Source organism: Prionailurus viverrinus, chromosome B2 (genome assembly GCF_022837055.1).
Source record: "Prionailurus viverrinus isolate Anna chromosome B2, UM_Priviv_1.0, whole genome shotgun sequence".
Lineage (NCBI taxonomy): Eukaryota > Metazoa > Chordata > Mammalia > Carnivora > Felidae > Prionailurus > Prionailurus viverrinus.
In genome coordinates, this window is record NC_062565.1 from 6,774,213 (window position 1) to 6,795,901 (window position 21,689).

At 41.0% G+C, this 21,689-nt stretch overlaps 1 long non-coding RNA gene across 1 annotated transcript in view; it reads right to left on the reverse strand.

Annotated features, from left to right (window-relative positions):
- Positions 1-1,378: 1,378 nt before the first annotated feature.
- Positions 1,379-21,689, reverse strand: part of LOC125166212 (uncharacterized) — a 33,152-nt gene continuing 12,841 nt past the window's right edge. The window contains exon 3 of the long non-coding RNA XR_007152397.1: positions 1,379-1,553. This is a non-coding gene — a long non-coding RNA (uncharacterized LOC125166212). The remainder of the gene's footprint in view (positions 1,554-21,689) is intronic.

Here is a 21,689-nt window from a genome sequence, read left to right on the forward strand (position 1 = left end):
AGTTGAATTTTCTGTTTTTTACCTCTAATCTCATGTTTATGCTCTGGATTATAATTTCATACACTGTACTGCAAAACTGCAGAACTTTTCCCAAGAAATATTGCTGGGCTTGGAATAAAAAATGATCGCTTCTCATTGTAATGAGTGCACAGTGCTCATCTCCTGTGTCTCAGGTACGACCCTCAGTTGCAGGCAACACAAAGTGGTCCTGGGTTATTTAAATAGAAATGTATTTATTGGAGGGGTGCCTGGGTGGCTAGGTCTGTTAAGCGTCGGACTGTTGATGTCGGCTCAGGTCATGATCTCGAGATTCATGAGTTCAAGCCCTTTGTCAGTCTCTGTGCTGACAGCATGGAGCCTGTTTGGGATTCTCTCTCTCTCTCCCCCTCTCTCTGCCCCTTCCCTGCTTGTGTGCGTGCTCTCTCTCTCTCAAAATAAATAAACTTAAATAAAAAGAAATGTACTTATTGGAAATACAACGGGTCCACAGAATCTGCACGAGGGTGGAGAATCAGCCTCAGGGAGTACGCCAGAAGTGAAGGAATTTGGTAAAGAAGCAAGAAACAAAACAATTGCCTCGTGGCAGAAATGCCCAACTGAGATATTACCTCAGGTCCCACAGAACACGGACGGGGCTGGACACCACACCCTCACCGCTCACATCGAGAGCTATGAATGCATCTTCATTCTCCCTGTCTTTGCACCTTCTGCTCCAGATTAAAATTCAGAGGCTGAAACATCTAATTGGCCAAAGCCAGCTCTTGTCCTGGTGTAGGCAGACTGCTAATTGCTTGCACAAACCCGCTCTACGAGTCACTGTTACGACTAGAACACCTTTCTTTAAAAAGTCTTCTTTAAAAATTTAAAAATAAATAAATAAATAGATAAATAAATAAATAAATAAATGGGACACCTGGGTGGCTCAGTTGGCTGAGCATCCGACTTTGGTTCAGGTCGTGATCTCACGGTCCGTGAGTTCGAGCCCTGCGTCGGGCTCTGTGCTGACAGCTCAGAGCCTGGAGCCCCCTTCGGATTCTGTGTCTCCCTCTCTGCCCCACCCCTGTTCACACACACTTTCTCTGTCTCTCTCTCTCCCTCTCTCTCTGTCTCTCAAAAACAAATAAGAATTAAAAACAAAAAATAAGGTCTTCTTGGCAATAAAAGTCTGAAACTCCAAAGGAGGGAAAATACCTTCTTTATGTCACTACATACGACAAAGCAGTAGCCCAAATATCCACAGAGAACCGTAGGATGATAGCAGAAAAATGAGCACTGACCATTGATATGCCTCTGCTCCTCTCCTGACATTAATTTTGGCTCAAGTTTGCTCACGTTTGGTTACGCCACAAACTCCTAGGACACTCACCAGAACCAACAAAGAGATATTTCCCTCCAGCGTGGTTATTTCTTGATTACAGGGAGCGGCGGCGGCCTGGGAACAGGTGGCTTCCTTCAATCAGCTGAGTTCCTGAGAGATGAGAGGGGAGGCAGGTCTTGCAAGATCTGTCGCCGTCTGGCAGTGGCTCAGACATCCCAAGATTTTCTGTCACTTTCTGGAAAGAAGGGGACATTTCAGAAACTACAAAGCTTCTCTCAGCTTTGATTTGGTGCACAGCTCACAACAGCTGTAAAAGTTGAAAAGTTGAATCTTGGGGGATGGGTGGGGAAGAAGGTCAAGTCTGATTATAATGTGGTTTTGCTAAAGTGTATTGTTTTCAGAAGAGGGAAAAACCACTAGGTACGAATATGCAGAGAGTGAAAAATGAAAAAAAAAAAAAAAACACAAAACCAAGATGTTAGTTTTATTTCAAGCTGTAGACACGGAGCCCACAATCCCAATTACATATACGCTTCTAGGGGCAGAAGGAATAACTATTTGTCTTTGAAATGCTCCAAGATCATCTCCAAAAACATGCACTGTTTTTAGTTTGTTTTAAACTGTCATAATCTGAATAGTGAGGGGTGGCAGCGTCTAAACGCTGAACAGGTTAGTGAAACCAAAGTATTCATTAAGAATTGAGTGGCTGATTTTCACTGTACCCTCCTGATTCAGCAGCAGAGTGGAGAATTTTCTCTTTGGACGTCACTTATTTCTTTTTACTTATTCCCTACTATAAAGACACACACCCCCCCCACTCCAAGTAATACAAACACGTCTCTGTCTTCTCTAGAGATTCAAACTGGAATTGTTTTGTTTTGTTTCCGAAAGCAATGGAGTTGTGTCTCCGAATAGCTCCCAGGTTTTTCATGGTTCTCTTATCAGTTCACACCACTTTTGACAAGAAATGCCAGCAGGAAGGTAGCTCTATTTTAATGATTTAGGATAGGAGCTCTTGACCCCCGCTGCATGGTAGAATCACCTGAAGCACTTCAACAAAATGGATATCTGGGCCTTATTCCAGACCAGCTCAATCATAATCTCTAGACATAGAGCCCAGTCCTGGTATTTTGTTTTGAAACTCTCAGGGGAATCGAATGGGAACCTGGACTAAAAACCACTTCGCCCAGTGAGCTGCCATTTCTTTGCAGCTGAGGATCAAATTCTGTACGAAAGGATTTCTATCAGGACACAAAGAAAGAATTAAAGATAAACTATTCCTGCCTCTTTCCTCTAGAGGAACAGCTAAGCTCCTGAGCCCAGATGTAATGTAACAACAACAAAAGTCACCTCACTGTGCCCCACACCTCTAGCTCTCTTTCTCCCTAATTAGTCTTTCTGATCCAGAAAGGGTACCTTAAACTTGTACGTTCAGTATGTCTGACCCTCTGAGATCCTGGCTCTCATGACATTACTTGCTATAAATTGTATTGTCCATCAGAGAATACAGGAATCCCAAGGCGAATGCCCTTGCCAATTTCTGGAAACATTTTTAAAGTACTTTTGAGATTCTAAGGGCGAGTTCCCCACCGGTATGCACTTGATGGGCAGAGGAAAGTCAGTTCAAAGGAGAGGAGAGCAGGCTGACACTGAGCCCAGCTGGGGCCCAACTCCCACAGCACAGAGCTACGGCTCTCCAATCTGACATTCTGATTCGGTACATCTGAGGGGAAACCCTACGATCGGCATTTTTTAATAGGAACCTCAGAAGATTCTGCAACAGATGGTCTGCAGACCACCCAGGGAAACGGGGCCATAGACTCTTCTATGAAAAGCTTTCAGAGAAACCAGGAATATTTAGGTGGGGAAAGCAAAGTTGTCTTCAAATATTTAAAAGGTCTTCCTGTTTGGGGGAAAAAAAAAGTTAAATAGATTTTTTTAAGCCCTCTTAAGACCCCAAGAGATAGAAAAATGAAATAGGGGTTGAAAATGTAGCAGAATTGATTTGGCCTCAATTTAGAGAAGAATTTCATAGCAATCAAACCGGACTGCCTTGGAAAGCAGTATTTCTAGATTCATCCTAGAATGACTGCCACTTAGCAAAGATATGATCAAGGGGAATCAAGTTTATGGTGGGCAGATGGCTCAGTTGCCGTGTCCCTTAAAATATGAATTCACTCAGGGTAATAAAACTCCTCACCGTCCTAAATGTGTATCTCTACAGCAGGATAAGAAAACAACAGCTCAACACTTGTGCACCATATTCACTAACTCAGTTTCCTAAACCACATCATTACCTCTTGAATATCTTATAGAAAGGAATCTTGAAACCAGCTTTTAAGAAATTCTAACCTAACCGGTGAATAGGGCCGCCAAGATAAAATGCTGATCAACCATTTATAACTTTAGAGTGTAGATCTAAGCTGATCTAATAAAGGGATGGCTACATAGATGGATAGATGGGAAAGTGGAGAGAGAGAGACAGAGACAGAGACACATTCACTTCTGGCTAAGAGAGACTAAGCACTCTCCACTCCAACTCTCGCTGAAGGCAGCTTTAAAAAAGCTGCATGGAGTGGTTCCTTGAGGACCCTGAAAAAGCAAATGGCAGCAAGTGGTTTGGATAAGACCAGAATTTAAAGTATCATCAAACAGACAATTCACCAACCTTCTTCCCCTCTGGAGTTCCATGGCCTGAATTCAAGATGGCCCAAGAACTAGAAGGGGTCCTTGGCACAGACAGAAATCCAGACAAGTATTACAGTTCTGGTTCAAGAAGTGCTAAAAGGGTCTCCTAAATGCTCACAAAGAGGATGGATGTCCCATTTTATTATTTTTTTTCTTTGCTCTCTCTAGGGCCTCAGTGGAGTGATCCTAGCGCAGTGGTGGCAAAGGCCACGTGTGGATCCAGTAGGAATCCTCGACTTTGAGAAAAGAAAACTTTCCCCTCCAAGCAGTGGCTTGGGTTTCAAAATAAGGGAAGAAGCCCCAGTTACCTCCATTCCTCCCCCCCAATCTGCGCCCCCTCCGTTGACCCCAAGGAAAGTGTGCAGCACAGCAGGAGGTATTATAGCTCCAGCTTTATGGCCAGAGGATTGAAAAAGGGGAGTGGAAGGAAAGTACTGGGGAGATAGCAGAGAGGGGAGAGCTTGAGAAAACTTGCTCCCTCCAGTTGTGGATGAACTCCCGGCTTCCCTGAGCTGCATGTGCAATGATCTGAGTCTGAACAGCACACACAGAGGGCGAGAAATAAATGACAGGATAGGGCCCCTGCCCCTCAAGGCCCAGACGGGCCACATGTAGGACACGCACGACAGATTTAAAAACCATATTGACCTTGGAAGCCAACCCGAAGAAGTCTGATCAAAACGTGTGATTTGAACCCAATCAAGTTGAATGCTGCCAGAACAAAAATATCAACATGCTCTGTAGGCTTTCCACTAGAGCCAGAGATGCAAGGTGGTATCCGAAATGTCAACATAACTGGAAGTTTCTCAGCATGCACAGAACCTGGGACGGCTCAACTGGCATAGGAAAGAGGGTGAGAAGATACAGATTTGGGAATGATCTGACAGAAACTTTAAAGCACTTATTTTAATTTAAGTGGTCTCCAACCAGAAAGGGTGGGTGACAGAAACACCCTTGACACAAACGCAAAGATAGAAAAGTCCCAGCAAAGAAATAGAAGACATAAAGAAGAACTTAAGTGGAAATTACAGAACTGAAAACTGTAAGAACTGAAATACAAATCTCCTAGTTTCGTCTCAATGACAGAATGGAAGTGGCACAAGGAAAGAGTAAAGGTGAAGATCGAAGAACAGATACTTAGTTCGAACAGAAGGGGAAGGAAGCAAAGAAAGGAGGGAGGGAGAACCGGAAGAAGGGGAGGGAAAGGAAGGAAAGATGGAAAGGAAGGGAAAGGAAGGGGAGGCGGAGAGGAGGGGGAAGGAAGAGATCAATAGAGCATCAGGGAACTGTGGGATAATATCAAATGGTCCAAGGCTTGTATCATCTCACGCAAGAAGGAGGCAGAAAAACGTGTGGGGCTGGAAAACAAATTTTGAAGGAATTATGGCTGAAAGTTCTCCAAATCTGGTGAAATATTACCTACAAATGATCCTGCGTGCGTGCAGCCTTGGGACCGGCAGCCAGAGGATAGAGAGCGAACCAGTCAGGGGGAGCAGCCCAGCCTTCTGGAACCGCAGCTGCACGAGACAGAGAGAGGCCCACCCCGTTCGGAGTTAGTTTGTCTCGTCTGCGCTTCCGTAGCCGCCGCTCCCATCGCCGCCCGCGGATTGGCTGGCGCTGCCACAGGTGGGGGTGGGGCTTCTCGGGATTTCCCAGGGTTCGCACTTCCCGTCTGGCTGCCGGAAGCCCGGCTCTTCCTGAGGCGTGCTGTGACGGCGCTGCAGTGCTGGCTTGCAGGGTCGTGGCCGTGCGAGGTGCGGGCGGGGGTGGCAACAGGGCGCGCTGGCCGCGGGCTCGCTCAGGGTGAGAGGTCTGCTCGCCTCCAGCCCGCTTGCTGCAGCGTTTACCTGGGGCCCCAAACAGCTGCCCTCTGCGCGCTTCTGCGCTTGCTCCTTGTTCCCCGGGCCTGGGACCCCCGTCCTTCCAGAAGGAGCCCCAGGGACACGAGAGAATACGTATTTGGGGGGAATTCCTACCTGTCACAAAACGCTGCTTCTTGAGTCTTTGGATAACGTTTTCAGGGATGAATGCTAAATAAGGCCCTTTTGGTTTTCTGTTTATAGATTATTCAAAGGATTCTAATTTCTTCGATTATATTCCTAGGCACTTTCCCACCCCATTGCCAATGTGTATTGAAGGCCTAGGAGGGTATTTTTAAAGTGTCCAAGAAAATCATCTTTTCGAAAGTAACAGCGTTTGTGCCTAAATATATAGACTTCCCAAATTTAAATAGTCATGATTTTGGACCATTCCGCCACCGAATGCTATCATTAGCACAAATAGCGGGAAGGTGGCTACATATTGAAAATACATGTACAGTCTTACGTGTTCATCATACATTCTGTATTATATTATTCAGGAGATGCTGAGTGTCCATCTGTTTCTGGCTTTCACAGTTTGGCAGTGAATAAATGGGGTAAGGTCCTGGCTTCATCCTATCAGTGTGCATATTTGAATAAAATACCATAGGCAAGCTAACAAGCACAATTGTTCCCATATTGTTGCTTTGAATATGTAGGTATTTTTGTCTTTTATTTTTTTAGAGAGCAAGCGTGAGCAGGGGAGAGGGGCAGAGGGAAAGAGAGAAGAGAATCTTAAGCAGGCTCTGGGCTCAGTGCGGAGCCCAACGAGGGGCAACATCCCACGACCCTGGGATCATGATCTGAACCAAAATCAAGAGTTGGAGGTTCAACCGACCCAGACGCCTCTAGATATTTTTTTCTTAATTCTGCAAATGCTGTTGGCCTGTAGTGATCTTTACAACACCATGGAGACTGAACCAATCACATTTCTCTTCAGATATACTTCACCTGGAGAAGTTCAGGGCCATTATATACTTCACCTTCAACTGAGTGATGTTAAAAATAGCCATGTGGTTTAGGTATGAATAACCCCGCTCGTTGAGCATAACACTCGCTTCTTGCCTTGAAATATTTTGCAAATTTTTGAAATTTGGGCAAATATGTCAGGTTTACAAAAGCAAAAAAAAAAAAAAAAAAGGAAAAGAAAAAGCCACATGTTGACTCAGGTCTCGTTTTCACGCTGATCCGTGCTCTCCCAGCTGAAGTTAATAATTATACCCCTTATTTTCTTAAGCAACTTTTTAACTTTAAGAAATTACACGACTTGATTAGCACAGTTTATCTTTCGCAGGGTGGTTTGTTGGATGTCACAGTTAACAACCCAAGGCCTGACAAATAAAGCTAAATTCTTAAAATGAATTTTTGTTTATTCACGTCATGTCACTTTGAGTTCACTGCAAAAAAAGGGCAGTAGCTACAAATTCATTCAGCGCACGAACCTGGGGGGAATTTTGTGAACTTAGTATTTTGCACTTCAGCTCTGTGGCAGAAGTCACATTTCCATGCCGGACACTCGGCATCTATGTATCGTCTCCGTTTCCTCCTTGTCTTTTCTCCTTCATCCTCTCCTTCATGCCTCCATCACACTCCCTCTGACCCACCTTTGGTCAGTTATCATCTTCCAGAATGTTTGAACTTGGTACTGGGAGCATGTGCATGCCGTCACTTCTCAAATACAATCAGGTGTGGTGCACAGCCAAGTTTAACAGACCACGGCCATTCTGTCATCACTATCACAGGGGGTGCGCATGCGTCTGTTTATAGGCGTCCAGGCATGCAAATAATCCTCACCTGGCAGAAACACGGTCCACTAATTAAAGCTGGTGGAAACTACAACAATTTCGCCGAGTCCCAGAAATCATATAACCTCTCAGTCTGTTTTGAGGCATTTTTCGCTAACATTGGTTAAATAGCTCTCATTTTTTAACATTTACCTTCCTCCCACCCCCCAAGGGAGGATAGTACTATTGTAATTACACTACATTCTTCTGAGGTTCCATAACGAGCTATTATTTTGCTAATGGAATATTCAAGTAGTCTGTAGTCATTTATCAAATAGTCCTAAATCCCATTTTCTCAGTGTGAATCTTTTTGTTCACAGGTAAATTGATGTGTGGGGGGTTATCAAGGCTTTTTTGTAATTCAAATTATCCATTCACCTCCCTTCACACACACACACACACACACACACACACATGCACTACATATATATATATATATATATATATGCATGTATATATGTGCAGTCTTCTAAGAGTTCTTACAAATATTTCAAATTAAAACTGTACAGACTGTGCAAGTGGTAATTTTTGCATTTTCATTTGTTTTATATTTTTTGCGTTTTGATACCTATTTTTGAAAATGCATCGAAACTGAGGCGGGGCAGGCAAACATGTCATTCGACTTTTTTCACACTACAGGCTGTTCTTTGTTTCACTACTGGCAGGAGAGCTCTATTTTAAATGAGATCCAGTGACAGGAAACCATCTCAGCTCAAGCTCTCCCACTTTCCTTCACTTTACAAGACAGGAATTTAAACTGATTCAGTTCTCATTGATATGGACACCACTTTTCAGCACAGAACTCCTCAACGTCTAATGGATTGTGCACGTATTGATGAATATATAAGGGCCCTTGAGCAAGAAAACTATGCAAACAGACCCAAGTTGGAAGAAGGGTTTTAAACTCTTTAAACGACAACAACAACACAAGCAAACAAATGCAAATTACTCGTGAAATTAACCGAACGACTGATTGGAGGGTTCCGGTTTTTGTCAAGGCAGCGAAATGGCTTGAGCTGCTTAGGTCATTATCTCACTGTTTGTGAGTTCGAGCCCCATGTCGGGCTCTGTGCTGACAGTTCAGAGCCTAAAGCTTGCTTCAAGTTTCTTTTGTCGTACTGCCACTGCAGGAAAATGTCTCCGAGAAGCTAACCAAAATCACTAATAGAAGGCCGTGAGAAGGCTGCAGGAGGTCTGAAATTGCAGCCTGTGGAAAGGATGAGGCAGTGCATCCTCCCAGGGGATTCGTATCGTCCCATGGATGCGCTCCAAAGAGGACCTTGGGAAGACCAAGTGGAGGAAAAAGCCTTTCGGATTTGGCACTTGCCTTTCCCTTATGTTGTCTGCGGACAACTTCGCCTTCCCGTTTGCCAGAAAGCTGCTACGGCGGCTCAGATCACTAATGTGGTGTCCCTGAGAGAATACTGAGGCAGCAAAGAGGCCCTGCCTGAGTGATCAGATGTCAAAAACAGGTGAAGACTGACCCGCTGCCCTTGAACATTCCCTGTCCCCCTCCTCCCCCTCTATATTCATTCCCCAATGAATATCAGCCCAGGGAGACAGCCTCCTCCCGGAGCTGCATGACCATTAAAAATGGGGCAGGCATCACTGGCAGGATGAAAGTCCTGTGAGACAGCTAACAGTCTGGAATCCACAAAGTTCTGTGGTGCCTGGATACTCTGCACAAGGGCCTACCCCCCCAAGCCACCCCCCCCCCCGCATTTGTAAATTCTCCACAATTCACAGAGGCTGGAGCCTGACATTTCGTCCTTGCCCCAAACTCATTTCCAGAAAATCAGGATCATCTTTTCTTTTCAGATGTCCCGCTGACACAGAGTAGCTGATGTACCAGGAGAACACGAACTCAACAAAAGTAACTAGATGTCAAAGCCTACGATTAATCTAAAAGAGAAAGCACAAACCGGGCAACATATACCATCTACAGCAAAAATATTGGAAGGGACAGATTAAGAACTAAAAATAGTATGATAAATATGGAGATACTAGACAAGATCAGCCATATAAAAGAAGAAAAATGAGCTACAGCAAAGTTCTCAGGGGGAATATAAACATATAAAAATTTAGGAACTTTTCTCAGAATTAAAGACAGATGGAAGATCTTGGGTTTAGAAGGACAACTGAGTAGCAAATAGATTATTTTTAATTAATTTACTTATTTTGAGAGAGAAGGATGGGGGCAGAGAGAGAGGGAGGCAGAATCCCAAGCAGGCTCTGTGCTGATAGCTCAGAGCCCAACTTAGGGCTCGATCTCATGAACTGTGAGATCTTGACCTGAACCAAAATCAAGAGTTGGATGCTTAACTGACTGAGCTACCCAGACGCCCCGCCAAAATGGGATTGCTAATGAAAAACTCACACCCAGACAGAGTACAGTTAAATTTAAGAGTACAAAAGACAAGGAGAAAATCTGAATACTGCTAAATAGAGAGCAAAGGAAGGAACTAATGCCCCAACTGAAAGCAATTCTGGAGGATGTAATCACATTAGAAACGGACCCATCCAGAACAGGATGGAAGAAATAGAATCAGTTGAATGAGCAAATACTGTGGTTAACAGTTATTGTTGGCAAAACCTGAGAGCGAGTGAATCTAGAGCAAATGAAGAAGCATATATACAATAATCCAGAACTAAAAGTCAACATGATTCAATCTGATGAGGTAGCAAATGTGAGTAATGAGACTGAATTAAGGTATTTGTCCTGTGAAAAAAAAATGTCCTTTCAGATAGTTACATGCATTACTTGTTTTGTCAGAAGAAAAATGTATAAAATTCTTAAAACATATATACATATAAATGTGTGTGTGTGTCTACATAATACAACTTTAACATTTGCTACAAGAACATAATCGTCATCATGGGTCATTGGAGAAGGACAACTGCCACAATAATGAAAAAAAGGTGCCATGTATAAATTTTAAACAGCAGAGCAAATTACAATCTATCAAAAAGAAAAGCATAAACAGAAGAAAAACATGTGAAGTTTACATGAAAAATAAATACGAGTATGACAGCACTTGTTCACCTAGCAGTTACACTTATCTATAAAAGTGAGTGGGGCGCCTGGGTGGCTCAGTCGGTTAAGTGTCCAACTTCGGCTCAGGTCACGATCTCACGGTTTGTGAGTTCAAGCCCCGCATGAGGCTCTGTGCTGACAGCTCAGAGCCTGGAGCCTGTTTCAGATTCTGTGTCTCCCTCTCTCCCTGCCCCTCCCCTGCTTGTGCTCTCTCTCTCTCTCTCTCTCAAAAATAAATAAACATTAAAAAAAAAAGTAAGTTAAACACAGGAGTTAAAAGGTATAGACTCTAAGAATGCATGCAAAAAAAAAAAAAGCAAAGATTCAGTAATTTGTAAAAGAAAAGAAAAAAGGGTGGATCAAGCAACTATGAGACAAAAGAGAACTGACAAAGTAATCTTACTACCTGACAAATATAACCTAATGTCAAGAAGGATGTTATCTACCCATAAGATTAACACTAGAACAAGCCACGTCCATCCACTTACGCATTGTCTATGGCTGCTTCCTCACGACTGTGGCAGAGCTGTGTATTTGTAACACACCAAACAATTTGAAAACCCTAAAGTAGTTACTCCCTGGTCTTTTACAGAAAAAGTTCACCAGCTCTTGATGTATTCAGCTGAGTGCTACAAGGAGAGAAAGTGAGTGGAACAAAAATACTATTTTAAGAGAAGCGGAATTACACAAATGATACAATTTGTAAGTAAGAACATTTCAAAAGCTATTATGTCTGTCTTCCATATGTTCAAGGAGCTAGAGGAAAGACTGAACATATTAAGGGCACTGAAGACAGCTTTTTAAAAAACGAAATTGAACTTATACCAGTGAAGACTACAATATCTGAGATGAAAAATTCGCTGGGGGGGATTCATGGCTGATTTGACATTGCAGAAGAAATTAGTGAATTTGAAGACATATCAATAAATACATTTTTTTAGTGTAGAAGATAAAAAGCTAAAAAAAAAATGTCTACAGCATCAGTGAGTATTGCAACAGATACACACATGACTGGAGTTGCTCAAAGACAGGAAGCCAGAGGTACAGAAAGAATATTTGAAGAAATAAAGGACACAATTTTCCCAAATTTTCTGAAACCCACATATTCCAAGATCCAGAAAACTGAATAAACCTCGGGTGCAAGTGACACGAAAACGACTCTGCCAAGTCACATCAGAATCAAATTGTTTAAAATCAGTGATAAAGAAAATCTTCAAGGCAGCCAAACGTAGAACAAAGTACATTTCATATAAAAGAACGAAGTGTCCCAGCGGATTTCTCATTGGATGGAATGCAAACCAGAAACACGAAAAGAAAAACTATCAACCTACAATTATTTACCCACTGACAATATCTTTCAAAAACAAATATTAAATAAAGATTTTTCAAATATACAAGACCAGAAGGCAATAAAGAGCTTTGGGAATCACAGCTATGTAAGTACATATAAAGATTTGTACGAAAATTATTTAAATATCTTTTAAAAAGGATCTGCTATTTAAAGCAAAATTAATAACAATGTGTAATATGGTTTATAACATATGTCAAAACAAAATATATAGTTACAACAACACAAAAACTCAGAGGGAGAAAATGGAAATACATCATTTTAAGTTTCTTATAGTATACGTGAATTTGTGTAATATAACTTAAAGGTGGAGTCTGGTAAGTTAAAGATGTATACTTAAAGACCCTTAAGTAAGCACTAAAATATCACATTAATGAGTTACAATGAGTGCTCCAACAAAAACAACAATGTGAAATCATAAACAATACTCCGTTAAAAGGAAGGCGGAAAAGAAAAAAAAGGAAAAATGGGACAAATAGAAAACAGATGGCGGGAGAATAGATTGTCAATATTCACATCAAATCTACATGGTCTGAACTCCAGCTAAAAGATAGGGACTGTGTTGTATAAATTTATACAATTAATATAATACATAGAGAATACAAAGTATATCTATATGTTGCCTATCCATTTTATAAAGAAATAAAAAGCAAAAAGATAAGAGATGTGATCTACGTGAAATAGATGAAAATGAATGATCAATATATGAAAATCTGTTTTTCTCTTATACGTGAACAAAAACTTGGCTAGAAATGGAACTTTTGCACTGAGGTTATCGCGCTGTGCTGTATGAACTGCTGACCTGGGGTTAGTTTAGAGACCATACTGCCTGCTGATGTGTTTTTCTTGGCCTGTAGAGTATTAACAGAAAAGGTGAATTTGTTGCTGGCTTTCAAAAATCTGGAGACTTCACATAAAAAGTCATTAATTCTGGCTTTTCTCAAAAGGCTAGCACAGTTGGCGCCCTGGGTAGCATTGTCACATAGCAATAAGGAGCTGAAGTTGAGTGGCCACTTCTCCCCTTCGTCTGCACCTGCACTCTTCAATTCACCAGGGCACTTACCTGCACTACTTCAAGACGCTTTCACAATACCCGTCTGACTTCTATCCGCAATTGAAAACTGAGATTGTGAGCCCTGATGTTGCTTGATTGGTTTCTAGAATTTTGTGTGACTGAAAAAAACACTGTGAAACAATTCTGGCTTTTGTAGTTTGGTTTGTCGTGGCTTGTTTTTTTGTTTTGTTTTGCTTTGTTTTGTTTAATGCTCTGCCTGGATTAAGATTTCTTTAAAAGGTGAAACTATGGGTGCCTGGGTGGCTCAGTCAGTTGAGCATCTGACTTCAGCTCAGGTCACGATCTCACAGTCCATGAGTTTGAGCCCCGTGTCGGGCTCTGTGCTGACAGCTCAGAGCCTGGAGCCTGCTTTGGATTCTGTGTCTCTGTCTCTCTCTGCCCCTCCCCTGCTCATGCTCTGTCTCTCTCTGTCTCAAAAATAAATAAAAACATTAAAAAAATAAAAAAGGTGAAACTACAAATATATGAAAAAAGAAAACGAAACAATAGAAACTTATATCTGTTTTTCTCCATTTACTTATCTAGTATATAATTTGTTTTGCATAGTGAAGTATGCAGCTTAGTAAGTTTGTCTTCCATTATAATTTATTTATTACTTGTATTTTTTTTATTATGATACCAGGTAAGCATATGTTGAAGATATGACTTTAATATCTATCATCTTTTCTATCATTGTTTCCATTTCCTTGTTTTTTTTTTCTTCTGGGTTCTAAGACAATATTTTTTTCGTTATTAAAAGCTCAATTTTCTGTAATGTTGACACAACTCTCTATTGTTTCTAATAATTTTAATTCTGTGATTACATTTTAGTTTTTTAATATATTAATAATAGTATTTATTGAGCACTTAACTATATGTGAAACACCATTTAAACGTTTTGAATATATTATCTCAATGATTTTTTCACCCAGAAATCCTATGAAGAATGTATTATTATTATCCCCTCTAAAGGTGAAAATAATGAGGCTTTCAGAGATTAGGTAACTTTTCTAAGATAAAAGAGTTAGATAATAGTGGCACCAGGATATATAATTAGGCATTTTTTTTTTTAATCCAAAGCCCATGCTCTTATTTAATGAGATGCATAGCAAGTTCTCTTTATCTCTAAATGGTGAAACAAATATTCCAACATCTGGATCTAAAAGGTTATCCACCCCCATGTTGGCCTCAGTAGTGTTTCATTCCCTAGGAATATTGGGCAGAGATGCGTTAAAGACTGAAGTGGGGCCAAAGAGTAGAACAATGTGTTTGGATTCCCCATCAAGGAGCTTTCCCCAAACAGAAGGGTGCTCTTGTGCCTCTGTGAGGCCATGTAGATGGAAATCCCTCACCTTATTAACCCACACGGCTTTGTGATTCTGCCTCCAGGCTAAGCTTTCCCTAGTTGTCTCTAACTTTTTTGTCTGACACATTTTTGATCAGCACTTCTAGTTTCCAGTGTTGTTGAAACTGCCTCATGTTTCCCGTTTTCGTGATCGTTACAATGGAGGGACCGCAGAGGGGGAATCAGGAACTGCTGACTGCCAACAATGGAGCCAGAACGCCCTCTTCCATATTGAAGGAAGATGAGGCTGGTGGTTGTGTTTGTCCTCATGTGCCGAAAACCCAGTGTGAGCCGATGGTCTTTTTTAAACCACACAATGGACAATGGGCCTTTTGACTATAACTTCAGCTGGTCTTTGGAGGGCCGGTTTCTCTTTACTACTATCAGCTTTTCCACTGTCTTATCTCAGAAGTATTGTATAGGAAAAAGTGCATATAAATTGTACAAATTACCTATATTGTATTGAGATGCTATTTGTGAGTTCTTCCTTAAAAATCTTCACTGTTGTTCAACACCTTTAAGACTAAGTATAATTCTGATGTGATGACTTTAATTTTTTTTAATGTTTACTTATTTTTGAGAGAGAGAGACAGAGAGCAAGTGGGGGAGGGGCAGAGAGAGAGGCGACACAGCATCCGAAACAGGCTCCTGGCTCCGAGCTGTAAGCACAGAGGCTGATGCGGGGTGTGAACCCACGAACCGTGAGATCATGACCTGAGCTGAATTCGGACACTTAACCAACTGAGCCACCCAGGCGCCCCCTGATGTGATAACTTTAAATGATCAGATGTCTTTTCCATCCATGGTAGAGATTTGATGACTTCCAACCTTCCAAACTCTAAGTCATGTCCCTAGTGCACGTTAGTTTAACGAACGGCCTTTGTGGAAGTAACAATAGCTAAATTACAAAATCTGTTAGAAATCCATTCTACCACGGTCTAGTTCTTTATTATACGATTTAGGGAGGGTAGGACATGTAGAAACAGAAACGGACAGAGTGTGAAATTTAGGCAAAAATGGTGGGCTAAAGCTTGAAATTAAAATTTCAACTAAAGCTTGGTTTAAGAATAAAAACTGAATCTAGAATGGGATTTTTTTGTATGCATGTATACATGCTTTTGTGTGTGTGTGTGTGTGTGTTCTCTGTGGCCTATGAACATTCGATGAATTAGCTCATGGCCATGACTGCAGTATTTCTTATGGAAAGAATGGGTAGCTTGTTAGCATGATCTCATCCATCCTCAAGGAGCAGGACGTTGTTTATGTGCAAAGGCTTTTAACAATAATAATTCTGAAGAGAGGAAGTGTTGCCCAATGTTTCGAGTCAGCTGCCTGGATTCTATTTCTGGACCCATCAGCTTTTCGCGGGAGGTGTTAGACAGGTCACCTTTTCTTAGGACTACTGTTTCTATATCTGCTTCTGATTGGCATACTAATAGTTTCCATTTTATTACTTCATGGCTATTTTGCAAGTTTTTAAAAACTTTAGGTACAGTAATCTGCAAAAATGCTTTACAGTCTTTGGAGAACCTCCAAACAAAGGAGGAAGTGTTACTTCTCTGGAGAAAATGTAATATCTTTTCATAGCGAGTGTTGTGTGGTCTTTCTTTTCTTTTGTTTTTTAATGGAAAGGCTCAGCATTGCCAAGTAAATTCTATAAACTTTCTTTCCAAAATTGGCACTTAGCAGCACCTTACCAGCCGCCATAAGAGTTTTACATGGCCTCATTATTAGACATGGTTTGTGACAAATACATTTTCTTAGTATGTTTCAAAGAAGAAAAATCACTGCGGGGGGGGGGGGGGGGCAAAAATTTGGGAAACATTTCTGGAGCAACAGCTGTCATACATATTGAAAACGTACTTGTAAGTTCACCCTTTTTTGTATGATGCCCTGGGCAGGCAAGTGTCCAGAAGCCCGTGATAACATTGTTTGTGTAATTGGGACCAAAGAGGAAATATAGGTGTTTGAGACTTAGCTTCAGGAAAAATGACTGAGCGAATGGGTCTGCAAGTATCTAGAAGCCAAGGATGTGTGTTCGTCTCTGTCAATTCATAAGGAAAACTGAAATCTGCACCACACTCAACAGTTTAAAATAGCACACTCATCTGTGCAGCTTCCCGAAAACCGTGAGGTAAAGCGACGCGTTGTTTCAGGATGAGAAAACTAACATGTGGAGTTTCTAATGGATTTGTCCAAGGTTGCACAGCTAGAGAGCTAGTCCTCTAAGGCAATATTTTGATTCCTCCAAATAGCTATTGATGCTTTACCTTTGATTCTCAATGAGGGAGTGGAGGGGGTCAGTTTTCAAATATTTCATGCTCCCTCTCCTGCTCACCTCCAAACTTTGAAAACCAACATCCCACCCGTTGAGAATCACTGACAAAGTCAGCCATCTTGATGCATGGCTTCCCTCCAATGTGTTAGGACAGAACACAGCTTGCCAACCACAGAATGTGGCTTTTTTTGTGGGTGTTTTTCTTTCCTTTTTATGTAAATGATGAAACGATATCATGAATGTGAAATACGTATCTTCATTTCCTAAAGAAAGCATTTTTTTTAATATTCCCAGATACTTGTGACAATGTTTATCCCCACTCAGAGTTGAAATTTGGCTGCTGTTTTTATGCCCTGATAATAGTCCTAGCCATCCTCCATTGCCTGTATCTAAAACTAACATTCTCCAGGCCTAATTCCTTTCACTGCTGGTGCCTGAGTTTTTCACTAATGTACATTTTAACTGAAAACACATGACACTGAAGAGATTAAAACCTTTCTGAAACATAACCAAGGAACATATCATACTTGATTTCCCTCTGGACCTTATTCCAATGAGATTCTCATGTGGAGGCAAATGTTGAACCTCACACTGGCATCTATGTTTTGGCATAAACTCGGAGAGAGAAATAAAACAGGTTCCTCTTCTCATGAAAATCTCCTATCAGCCCTCGGAGAAAGAAATGGGGAACTGTTTCAAGAGAGACATACCTTAATTTTGTTGCAAATCCTTTTCTGCCTTCCAGACTTCAATATCAATATGTCACAGTAAATTATTTCATTAAGTACTTCATCTGCTCTGTAACCTGCTTGTCTTTGAGGACAAACTTTAGATCTGCCGTGTACACGTCTGCAATATTTCGACTCAAAGGACACCTGCTGACTCTTAACCGGAAAGCTGTGTGCATTCTTTTCGTCTCCCCTTCATAAATATATATTGCAATTGCCACTGTTATTAAAAAAAATTATCCTTTGGTCCTTAGTGATCCACTGTGCTCTACCCTCCCTTCATTCTTAGGCTGACCTTGCTCCCTCAGAAAGACAAGAAGACAACCTTAAGTGACAACGAGACAAATTTCATTTTGTTGGGAACTGCCTTTTCAATTATTTCTCTCTTCTCGATTTCTCCTTGCTGGCCTGGTCCAAGCTGTTACTTTGACAGGGGTCTCTCACCTCTAAATTAAAATATGCAAATTGTTATGCTTCCTGCACTAGGACCAGGATAGCCTATGCATTGTAATTGCAAAAGATTGCTCAGTTCCGTTTTATGCCAGAAGAATACAGTTACCCACTTCTGCCATTTTCTGTTATGAGAAAAATAATATCCTGTAGACTGATACATTATAAGCAATACATTTAGGCATCAGTATATTTCTATCTGAAAAATGAAAGATTATTCTTTGTGACCCACATTCCGCCACAAGGAAAACAGGTCCCAATATATCCAAATGCTTTCAAAGACTTGGGGGATATATTTTAAGTGCTCCAATACAGAGACCTAGTCCACCTTAATCTGAAACATAACTACACTTTTAAGTACTTAATTTTTATGGAATGGACTTGAAATGCAGAACACTTACCGTCGGTGCATTTTTTCTTCACGTTCCTCTGCTAGTAAACTTTTGGAATCGGATGCTTCTCTAATCACCTGATCTGTCAGTACAGGTCTACACTGATAAACCATTTTCAAGGACATCCTACATACTGTTTGCCTCTATGTACAGATATGATATTTTCCTAATACATTAAAACAAGTTCTGTTTCTTACTCCCCTATAATTAGCTTTATAAATACATATCATGATGACAAACAGTATTTACAAAAATTGCTTAAGGCCTATCTCTACGATGCTGTCATATTTGCCATAATTTCAGAAATTCCCAAATGATCATGAAATGTCTCTGGAGACTAATGATTCTTCCCAGGTTGTCTCAGGATTTGGGGGTGAAAGCCTATTTGGAAATCACTGAATGGGAGTCAGCTACCTAGAGGAGAAACAACAATAATAATAAAAAACAAACTATTGGAAAATCAGAAGGTTATTGCTTTGGGATAGATTTGATATTTTCTATTAAATTTTCCATCAAAATTTGATCGTGATAGATTGTTTTCAAGTGAACTTCTAGGGGCGCTTGGGTGGCTTGGTCGGTTAAGTGTCTGATTTTGGCTCAGGTCATGATCTCACAGTTCGTGAATTTGAGCCCCATGTCAGGCTCTGTGCTGACAGCTCAGAGCCTGGAGCCTTCTTTGGATTCTGCATCTCCCTCTCTCTCTGCCCCTCTCCTGCTCACACGCTGTCTCTCCCTCTCTCTCTCTCAAAAATAAAATAAACATTAAAAAAATTAAAGTGAGCTTTTAATAGTTAAGCAGTTATTGACAGAAGGAAAATGTATCAAGTAATGAGAGGAAAACCATCTTGAGTTTAAAGTTTTACACAATGTAAAACTACAGGGAGCGACATGAACTCTAAATTCAATGCAAAGGCATTAAACACCAAGTCCTATCTCTGTTGGTAAGGAGTAATACAGACACGGGGTAAATAACTTAACTAGACCCTACTTTCCATATCAATTAAATTCCACATTCCATGTCAGTGAACTTTAGAGTTGAGATGACCTCATCAACCCCCCTTGGTTCAAACAGAGTAACAGGATAAATTATGTGACAATTAGCATACCATCAGTTATCTGGAAAGGCAGCTCTAGAATCCAAGTCATTTACTCTTCCATTTAATGAACACCCTACTGAGCAGCGACAGGGTTAGAAAAACCATGTGTGGCTATGAGAAGATGGTAGGTGTGTAGGTGATAATTGTTGACTCTTATCACAGCCCAAGGCCATTTGAACATGGCCTTGCTCCTATGGGGTCTCACTAACCTCTCACTTCATGAATGCTGTGGAGTTAGGACCTAGCTCTAGTATGATTCTTTTCTCTCATTGAGTTGGTCTTCTCTCCTAGAGATTGTAAAAAGTCATCCCTCAATTACTTGTTTCACAAAAGAGCAAGTGGTAATTGGATTTTAACAAGATGAGAACAGAAGCAAAAGGGACCAAATTTGTTTTGTTTTCTTCCCCACCACCCCCACTAAACAATGTTCTTAGATGTTTGGGTCTGACACGATGTGGCAGACTTCCTTGTTTCCCTCTTCTGCTGAGAACATGTGGTCATTTGACCATGGTATAAGAAGGCAGCTGGAGAAGCACTTAGCAGAGGCAGGGCTCCTGAATGCTGGGTGACTTGGAGACCCAAGCTCTTACATGTTAACTCAACATACTTTTGCCTCTGTGTGTGTGTGTGTGTGTGTGTGTGTGTGTGTGTGTGTGTGCATGCACACACACGCACATGTGCCCATGTTTCATTTCTGTGAAACAAGGGGCTGTTAAAAGTAGTAAAAACAGAACAAAAAAAGGCAGCAGGTACACACAGAAAGGTTTACAAACCCAGAATAGAAACAAAAGAAACAAACTCAGAGTAAAATATGTGTTTCTTTATCAATGGAAATAGTTTCATGGGAGCAAAAGATAGTCAAACATGCTAGAAAACAATGTTTCATGTCAGGCAGAGAGAGAAGTGAATGTCCCACCAGTATACACCAAATTTCAGGAAAACTAGTCTGCATACGTATGTATGCATGCATGTGTACATGTGCTAAAATCTAAAATTAGTTTCTAGAGACCAATGTACTGAGTAAGAAAAAGAGTATCCATGCTATAGTTTTACGTATCTTTTTTTCTTGTGTGAGGGGGTCTAAGGGAAAATGACAAATTTTTACAAACTAAAATAGAAACACAGAAGAGAATTTTCCCTGGTCTCTTAGAGATTATTGAAAATCTCCATTCTGTAACTATAATGCATCAGTTCTGGGCCCCCTTGTCTAACTTTTCTTGTTTATTGCAGGAATATAAAGAAAGAAGTGTATCACTACAAACCATCCTTTATAACTCTAAATGTCTGAGATTATTACATAGATTCTTTAAACAATCCATTTTTTTGTCTTCATTTTGTCTTTTCTCTTGAATCACTGTCTTTGAATTTCTCTCCACACCAACCCTAATCCTACATTTCATCTTTAGAAACTAAGGGAGTTCTGGTGGCATCAAAAAGCAACAAAGATCATTCCTGACGTTAGCTCCCCTCATAAGAAGACCAACTAACAACCATTCATAGATAAGATACCATGGTGAAAGTCCTAGAACAGAGGGGTGAGGCTGAACCCTGCCCTGGATCACGGAGACAAAGAAGGAGTACGTTAGAGGGGAGAGGGGAACAGCTACACTCTGACCACATCCCCTGTCCCCCAGGGTGACATGGTGCCACACCAAGAGGGCCCCCCGGGCCTACGCTTTTCCCAGTGGGAAGAAGAGAGCCCTAAGTGGACATCCAGCTCCCCGAGCATATGTGTCACATCCTGGGAAGCCCATTTGTGTCTCACTTCACAGGAATTGTAGGAGGAATGTGGGGCTTGACTATGGGAGGTCAGATTGTGGTGAAGAGGAGGGACAGGGCTTAAAGCAACCAGCACTCAGATCCTGGCATACTAAATTCCTATTCACAGAAGCACCCAACTAGAAAACCTAACCAGTAGACTTTAATACCCCACTTTCAACAGTGGATAAATCAATAAGTCATCCAAAAAAAGAATCAATAAGGACACAAACCAGATGGACCTATCATATATGTAATGAACATTCCATCCAACATAATTCTCTAGTGCACATGGAACCTTTTCCAAGACAGATCATATGTTAAGCCCCAAAACAAGTCTTAGCAAATTTAAGAATACTGAACTCATTCCAGGAGTTTTTTCTACCATAATGGTATGATAGTAGATATCAATAATAGAAGGAAAACTAGAAAACACACTAATCCATGGAAATTAAGCACTATATTCCTGAAAAACCAATGGATCAAGGAAGAGATTATAAGGGACATAAAAAAGTATCTTGTGGAGAATGAAAATGGAAATACAATATATCAAAAT